This window comes from Pristis pectinata, chromosome 14 (genome assembly GCF_009764475.1).
Source record: "Pristis pectinata isolate sPriPec2 chromosome 14, sPriPec2.1.pri, whole genome shotgun sequence".
Taxonomy (NCBI): Eukaryota; Metazoa; Chordata; class Chondrichthyes; order Rhinopristiformes; family Pristidae; genus Pristis; species Pristis pectinata.
Window position 1 is genome coordinate 52,403,668 of NC_067418.1, and position 9,723 is coordinate 52,413,390.

A 9,723-nucleotide genomic window follows, 5' to 3' on the forward strand; every position below is an offset into this window, starting at 1 on the left:
AAACTGATATTTGCGTCTATTTACAAAACTTCTCTTGAAATTAAACTGTGCTGAAATCATTGTGCTGAAATGTTGCAAGTGGTTCGTAAAAAAGATAAATTAGTTTAAATCACGAGTGAAAAATGTGAATCTCTGAATTTGTGAGGGTGAAGCTACGCAGCCGTCACACAGTGGCGTCCAGGCCACTAACCACGGCTTTGTAGGGTCTCAGCTTGAAACGTTGACTGTTTATTTCCATCCATGGATGCTGCCTGACCTGTTCAGTTCCTCCAGCACTTTTAGTGTATTTCTCTGTACATGATCGTAAGATTGTAATCTTCAATTCCTACCTGCCCTACTGAAATTATGAAAGGACTGCGGTCTGTGAAACGTGGAATTCCTGTGCATGACCGTGTGTTGAGAAACACTCGGCAACGTAATCTTGGTAAGTTTGATCCCGCGGACGGAGGAACGACAACAATTAATAATGAAGTAAATTGTAATAAGCGCTGGTAGTTTGATTTTACAAACGGAAAGCTGATTTGCTTTCTACAAATCCTGTCTGACTGACCAGGTAAATCGTGTTCAGGTAAGGGAGTCTGATGAACGGTGCGCATTAGTCGTCAACTGGGACATTTAAAACTAAATGCTTGATTGAAGCGAACAGAGATAATTGTGTTGGCAAAGTGAATGAATGGATTGAGTGATACAGTGACGATATAAACACCATGTTGGACCAAGGGGACGACATGATGTGCCGCGTAAACAAGGAGATTATTTTCAGGGATTGGATTGTGAAAAGTCCCCAGCTGGCAGGCCTTCTAACAAAATATTTTCCACACATGTGACTATTTCGGAGGGAGGTGTGCAACTGTCAAAAATAATTCATTGAGGAATGCAGATATTTACAGATGTTGTCACCCCCGAGGAAAGGAACAACCGAACAGAAGGAGCTTGTGTCAGAATGGACTCAGAAATGGTGGAAATATATGAGCGGAAGTGAATTGAGGAGAGAAAACACAAACTAAATAAGGGTTTAAATTGGGAGCAGGTGTCGGGGCAGTTGGATGTACATGTTCATATAACGGTTACTGTGTCTGAATAACATCGAGAGCGGACGTTACAAAACATGGGTGATCCTTCGATTGAGAAATGGCGGAGCAGTCTGGAGGAGTTGCAGTGCGTTTTTAAAAGATAAGGATTAAGTCAAAAATGGACGGTTGCATCAAATGCGTTGACAATAAATTGACTGCTATCAGCAGTAGCTGAAGAATTCACCAATAAATATTTGCCGGGCTGTCTTCGTGAACAATGCATTTCAGTTGAAGGTTAGTCTGGAATAAAGTGGGCAGCCTGACCTGCTCACAACGTGGTGAAGAATATTTTGAGTCATGTGGTCATGTCAGGATTGGACAGGTGAAGCGAGTGAAATCGTTCTGATTATTTCATGGCCCAGACAGGAGATATCGCTTCATACATGCAAAGTAACGGAAACTGAAGTACAGACACACAGCATGGAAATATTTACGTTAGTCAAAGCCAGCACCCACCAGTGGCACACCAATCCTGCACTTATTCATTTCTGTTGTCCCCTCGACATGCAGTCGCCCTGGGGAAATCGCCCTCTGCTCGAATGACAAGTCAAAAAGAACATTCGGAGGGTTTAACGTTATGAAAATCCAGGAGAAAGGGAAAGAACAGGATGCAACAGATACAGCTGTTGCCAACATTGAAAGGACTGAGCAGAAGGCAGTTGATCAAAGACCGATAGAAGTCTGTTCATGAAGGGAGAAGGGGTCCATCCGTTCACGGTGATGGGCGAAATTGATAAGATCTAGGTTATTTGAGAGACTCGTGTTGGAAGAGGAGGTGAAAAGTCACTGGGAAAGGCCGGTGAATGATACCAGCCTACTTCCATGGTAGAAACTTTCTTGTTACTGCCATAGAGGAGGAGGGACGGGAGACTGAAGACCAAACTCAACGGTTTAGATGCAGCTTCTTCCCTTCCAGCCGCAGATTTCTGAAGAGTCCATGAAACCTTGAACACCAGCTAGTTTAACTATGTTTTGGTTTGTAATTTATGGTAATTTTACATCTTTGAACTGTAAGGCTGTCCCAAAACATCAAATTTCACAAAAAATTCGGCAATGATAATGAACCTGATTATGATTCTGAACGCGAACAGAAAATTCTTAAAAGTCGGCAAAACTCTCTTTTAAGGTGATTTCCGTGAAGCCGTGGTTTAACTGTACGCGGTATGTCGGGAATCAGTCTGCAAACGTGATCATATAACGACTCTCTTTGTCTGAAATAAAGCGAGATTCCACGGCATTTACTGCATACCGAGAGCAGAAAAGGCTGGAGGGAGCCACGTCAGAGAGTGAAAACGTCAGGGCCGTTTCTCAGGGAGACTGTGTCTTTCTTCAATCGCACGCTCGGTGCAATGGATTCCGTGCAGTAGCGGTATCTCTGCAGGTAGGGATGTTGCAGAAAGCAGCTGCCTCCCATCGCTTGGAAGGTGGAATACGAAAAGAGATGTTAATCCTTCGTCTGAAGTGATCAGGCTTAGAATCGGGATTTCTGCACTAAGCTGAAATCCGCCATTGGCAGGGTTTGGGAGGACCAGGATTAATATCCTGCACATCACAATAAAACAGTAACCAATGGCACTGCAGTCACCCTCCTGACTACTCAGAATCCCAGGTGTGTGTGTGAAGGTACCGAGCGGCCTGCGCCGTGGCTGCACTCCGCAGCGGGCGTAACCGGGCATTTTCGAGAATGAAACAAAATATTCTGACTGAGACCAACCGGAACGGCGGCGGTGATGAGTTGCTGCATGGAAAACATGAAGTGACCTTTATTGACTGCAGGGATTTTCAGATAAACGCAACAGACTAAGTAGTGGTTAAATCAACAAAATTATCCGAAGCTTCTTGTCGTTACAAGTAAAATTATTCCGTTGGCGGACCGAGAGTTCCTGAATAAACAGCCACTGCTACTTCTCCCTTTCTATCGATTGAGGGCAGGGAAAACAAAAGAAAACGGAGAGTTGCAGGGATAAGAGCAGGAAAACACATTAAACTCCGATGCGTAACTTTCGGAATTGGATTTCATCACCTACCTGGAAATACAACGGCTGCGATAATGGGATAGAAAGTGGCTTCTGTCTGTAAAACGGGGGACAACGCGGGAAATGGTATGGAGAGACGAAGTACTGCCATCCTGGCAGAGAAGTGATGGAGAAACTTGGTACTTGGTGTTGAAATCCAACTGCTAGCGCATTGCAGAGACTGTCTTCATATGGTCAGAGAGATTGTTCGCGTGGGACCGGAAAGAATTCCCGAATCTTTAACATTACTTCCACTCATCTGAGCAGCGCGTCAACAGCTTTCATATTTACGTTTTTGCTCCACGATATACATCCACTGACGGTGAATGCTGTTTTGAGGTGAAACAAAAAACTTCAATAACGAAATCATATGTTGAACCCATCTCCATACATTTCGGCCGGAAACGCAGGTCTTCGTTCCCCTGTCTGCAGCTCCGTTGCACATTAAACAGACGCAGCTTCCCTTCCCTTATCCGGTGAACAGGTCGATTCTGCTGATGTGCCCTTTCAGCTCACAGAGTTGTCCACCTCGTTTGCTCTGCTGGCAATGCTGCAAACACATTCGCTTCGATATGGGATATTAAGTTTATAACAGGTTCAGGAGTTTATGAAGGATTCAGGGACCGAAAACAATAAACGGTTTTAACAAAGAAAGCCATTTTTTTCCGTGGGATTCAATCGGGTGGTTAAACGTTTGGTAGGTTCTCCGCACTTGTGGTAACTTTCCTTCATTGATGCTGATGTCACTGGAGCCGAATATGAACATTGAACTGAAGCTCGCAGGCAAGTGTAACTATGACGTCAGAATGTGGATTCCCAATGACCTTCTGGAGGGCCGTTGACCCAAAGGAAAAATTACATGCTGACTGATCATGATCCCCCATTGAGCAGATAGTGTGGAAGACAGAAATGCGCAAGGGATAACAGGAGGACTTGGAGATTGAAAGCATGCTCCATCATTCACTATGTCCTCGGTTATTCCTCAATCTCTGTGGATTGAACCAGATCGCTCCCCATACAGATTGATGACTTTTTCTTCCAGCAATCTGTTTACCCACTTCTGACATAGGTTCAGAAACTTAGTCTCCACCGCCTCCTGTAGCAGAGCATTCCACCAACTCATCACCCTCCTGGAGAACAATTGTGTCCTCATCTCAGTTATGAATGGTGTGCCCTTGATTACCAAGATGTGCTCCCTGAAGAAGAATCCTCAGTCACGCGATACGTCCTGCCTACATATTACCTACCGAGATCTTTAGGAACTTTGGACATTTCCAAGAGATCGCTTCTCATTCATTTCACCGTGAATAAGTTCATTGCCGACCGTGACAGTTCTACCATGCAGATACAAGAGCCCGATGGAATCTGTAGAAACAAATGAGCTGTTGGAGAAACTGAGCGGATCAGGAAGCATGTTTTCGTTTCTGATGCAATGACAATATAGTTTTGGAACACAGCACGGTGTCTTCATGCGGATGCGGCTTCTTCATACTCAACAGTTCTGGACTCTGGTGATGGGACCTGGGTGATTGGCAGTTCAGGCTTTGTTATTTTTATAATTTACCTTTCGGATCGTTCCCCGGCCCTAATGTGTGTTTGACAATATCCGTTTCCGTCGGTGGAAACGACGCTGCTTCGTCGTCGTGGTGAACCAGATTTCGTTGAGACCTTTTACAATTGGTTACCCGGTAATTACAATCAGCACCAGTAAACCCGGGCATTTGAAATATTCTCGGGCATGACCCGGGGATTGTTCAGCCAACACATGAAGTAAAGAGCACCAAGCCCATCGCCATTGGTTCACGCTTCAGCATCACACCACACGATCTACCTTGAAGTGAACTTGCACCTTATTGCACAGCACTTTCTCTGTAGCTGAGACACTTTGCTCTGTCCTGTTATTGACGTTACCTGTACTACATCAATGGACTCTGTCCTAGCTCAATGTGACTGCACTGTGTAATGAACTGACCTGTAGGATCGGTATGCAAGATAAGTTCCTCACTGTATCTTGGCAAAAGTGACAATAATAAACCCAACCAATGCAAACCAAGCATGATCTTGTCGCCAGCTACATCACCAGAGCAAACCCGTTTTCTTTGGTTTTCCATCAAATTCTTTGGTTACCTTGAAAATCTCTATTGCAACTTATTGATTTATGTTCAATGATGGCAGACATAACTTCAATTCAACATTCAGTCCTAGGATCATCCTGATGTATCGGTGCTGATCGGCTCATGGAGGCAAAGAAGTGTGCAGCATGATAAACGTCTCTTTGCCCGACATAGACGCCTGTCTCATTCAATCCCATTTTATTGCATTTGGCCCAGATCGCTCGATCCTTGTCCTGTCCCTGTACATCTCCAAATCTTTCAGAAACGCTGTAATTGTACCTCGCTCCACCAGCTCCTCAGGCAGCTTGTTCCCTGTACACACCACGCACTGTGTGAAAAACTTAACCCTCGCATCTCCTTTTTCTGTTACCACCTCACCGTAAACCTGTCACCCCCAGTGTTAAGCTCCTTCGCCATTGGATAAAAGGATGTTCATGCAACCATATCTATGCCCTACAAAACTTTATAAACGTTTGTAAAGTCATCTTTCAGCTACCTTTGCTCCAGTGCTAACAATCAGAGCCTTGCCAATTTCTTTGTAACTAAAGCCCTCCATTCCAGGTGACATTGGGTCATTTTCTTGGGCGTTTTATCCAGCAATACCACATTCTTTCTACCTTTTGTTATCATAAGTGCGCACAATTATCCAACTGTGGTTAACCGATGTTTTGTCGTGCTGCAACACGATATTCCCACACTTAACCTCGGTATCCCTGCCAGTGAAAGCAATCAAGCTGAACGCCTTCATCAGGGATGCGAGAATTGAACTCTTATATCCGTTAATGTAACTTTAGGCTGCTGGAGTTGGAAACCCGAACTTCTCGTCTGGCGATTTAATGAAGTGAAATCAGGAAACACGTGTCACCGACTCTGTTTCATAATCACGTATAATACGTCGATGCTATTCCGTGTGCCGGGACTAGCCGGCCATTGGAACTCTGTCTACATGAATTAAATTTCAACCACGTAACACATAGAATTAGCACGAGGATGCGGAGCAGCCAGAGGTTGGTGTACATATTGGTATTTATGTCTAAAAATGGATTAGATCCCGGAGAGTGAACAGAGGGAGTGAGGCATAAATTTAGAAAATCAGCACCTGAAGGGCTTTAACCTCCATACTATTCCAGGTGCCACGTGCTGATGAGTGTAGGAGTAGGAGGATGTGGCAGAGGAATGTGTGGCTGAGGAGCTGGTGCAAGACGGAAGGGTTCAGTTTCTTTGATCACTCGGATGTCATCTGGGGTACAAGAGGAACGGATTGCACCTGAACTGGATTGGGACTAATATCCTGGCAAGGAGATTTGCCGATGCTACTCGGGAGGATATAAGTTCGTTTGTCAGGGGTTTGGACACAAAAGAGCAGTGTTGCAGATGGGAGAGATGAGGCAAATGTAAATGTTAAAGCAAACAAGTTCAGTTGACCAGTTAGGTCTGGGAAAACAGGGAGAGAGGAAGGTCTGATGAACGACATGGCATTTAATTGGAATGAAGAAGGTAGCCGGATAAGGCTGCAGAATCCAGGGCACAGATTTGTTCAAAGAACTGGGATATTTTAGCAATAACAGAAACTTGGTTAAGGGAGTGGAAGAACTGTCATCTCAATTATCCCGAATACAGATGCTACAGGCGTGATAGAGGTGGAGTAAGAGAAGGGTGGAAGTTACGTTTTTTTGAGTATTGTCCCACGAACGTACTTAAAGAGGATATTCTTGAGGGATCGGCCAGTGAGGCTTTGTTGTGAATTGAACATAAGATGGGGTGATCACTTTGATTGGATTCTATTAAAGTCCCTCAAAGTGTGATGGGAATCAGAAGCAGGGATTTGCATGAAGGTGCAGATAGTGTCACAATAACAGGGTTGGTTAAGATCCAATAGTGAACAGGGTTGCGATCGATATTATCCCCTGCAGATAGACCAAATAATGAGGGCATCACTTGACTTCGGGCTGTGAAATGGCGTCCGGCAAGTGACGTATGTGATACCAGCAGAGCACTTCGGGGCAAGTGACGATAATACTCTGAGTTGTTCAACAGTTCTGAAAATAAAACATAAATGGTGCACGAATTAACGTCCAAAATTGTGGCAAGGCAAGTTTTTAAGGCAGAAGATAGGAACCTGTAAAGTTTGAGTGGGGAGGCTGTTGACATTTAAAAAAAACGCCTGCCACGTGGCGACTTTTTAAAAGTGGGATGTGGAGAATTTACAGACATCGTTATCCTTTAAGAGTGAAGGACAGTGTCAGGGGTCCCTGTATGCCGAAGGAAAATGTATGAATGATCATGCATGGACAGCAAAGATCAAGAGAGTCCCTTGAGGAGCATAAGAGATGCAGGAGTCCACAACAATGAAATCAGGAGGGCAGAAAGATACCATGGGAGAGCTTTGGCACGAGAAGGGAAAGGGGAATGCTGACAGATTCTGCAAGCACATCAAGAGCGAACGGGTAACTGGGAAATTATAAAGTTTCCATCTGTTTCAACGCGGTCGTCTGTGTCGAGCCACAGAAAGTTGACGACGTGTTATATGAATACGTATGTCTCGTCCAGATATTACGTGGAGAATGTCACAGAAGTTAAGGATTTTAGAGAAATGAACACAATACGTTTTGCATTTTACAGTGATTAGTGAGGGAGTAATAACAACTATCTTGTTACATTCAAGGAAGCAAACTTGGTGATAACCATGCTCCTGCTTGAGCGGACGATTGCATCAACGTTTGCAAATTTAAGAATACGTCTGTATCTGTGCGTGCGTAATCGTCGAAATACTTGGAATAAGTTACTGGGCATTCTGGTCCAGGCAGGTCGAACTGGATTTATATGCAGCTTAAGCGGCTTCCGACCATCGGACATGGCTGTCCAAACCGCTGTTCCATCAACAATGTCATGGGAGGCACGTTCAATATTCTAATGAATTTCAGCGTATTTTGAAAGAAACGCCCCATGATTCGTTTCGACATTGCATCGACGTCACCCAGAGAGATCATCAGACAATGCAACAGATCTGCCAAAGATCACCCATTCCATTATCAGGAAGAGAGTATCGTCTTTCCCAATAATTCTAAGCCCCCTTTCCTGACCACAATAAAAGACACCCCGTGGAAGTTGTACTGTAGTACCTACAGTGACGTAAAATCTTTTCTTGGCAACATGTGCGCCCGGGCAAAACCTCCGACAAGTGTAGTTGGTCCTGACTTCAAATTGACGTGATATCATCTCTCTGCTGCTCAGATCTGGAAATAAACTCTTGTGAAATAAAACCACCTTACTCACTTCCGTTACTGGTTAACGGAAGTATTTTTACCCCTTTTTACCACTTGCAATCAGTACAGGAAGAGACATAATTCCGAAATATATGAAACTGATGGTTCTGCGCAGTACGTCCGTGTCACACACTCAGCCGGCATCAACACGGCTCCTACTTTATTCCCATTTTACTCCCCCTTTTTGTAATTAACCAGCCTAGTGTTTACTGTTCACCTCCGCACTCGCGGCACTTTACAATGGCAGATTAACATAATACACAGCACGGTCTCAGATGTGGGAGAATATTTACAGTTGTCGGTTAACCTACCCATCATCCTGTCTTTGGATGTGGGAGTTAAGCGTGAAACCTGGAGTGAACCAGGGTCGTTATGGGAAAACTGGGATATTCCACACCAACAGCACGGGGGTCAAGTTTGAACGTACTTCTCTGAGCTGCGAGACATCAGCCCATCCTCCAATGTACCGCCCTCGCCAGGTCTTTGTTTCTTTTTAGTGACGGTTAAAGGTCAACCAGATCTTTTTCTCACTGGTACGGGAGATCCGTATACCGCAGGCCGAGGAATGACAACATTTAACCCTGTTCCTTGTGTTCAATTCCGTCTTTCGGTCGGGGTTTCAAACTCAACTGTTTTGTTTTCATTCTTACAATGTACCGTTTGTTTCAGTGCTCATGATTGTCTTTCCATACTTGGTTTCAATGCCGTTATCCAGTCATTCGGAAATAATCCGTCTCACACTTTTGGATTTCCCTTCCACCTTCACAATTTTCTCTTCTAACATTTGCAGTTTCCTAATCTCCAGTTCCCGATGATTTTGTTTTCGCAGTTAACTTGATAGCAGTTGTGATTCTCTCTCAGGTAAAGAGCGGCCTCTCCTCCTGCACCACTCGGTACCTTGTGGACATGGTGGTTGCGGATCTACTGGCTGTAAGCACCGAAGCCAGATTCGGTTGGATCAGTTGTTATTATTTTCCGGTATCTTCCTTGAAAGTTACCGCTGTCTGCAGTATTATCGCGGTGCCGTTCTTTGCTCCATCGGTCTGTGCATTCTGGTTCACCGTAACCTTCACCTTTGATCGATCTGTCGCCATCTGTTTCCAGAAACTGAAAGCAAGATGTTGCATGGCGACAACTGTGACAGTGGTCCTGACAACGACCGGCATTGTTCTCTGTACAAAGAACGTCCCCTTCTTCTTTCCGAATGAACCAGCGGTGATAGTCGACAACGTGCCGTGGGATTGTAAAACAAAAC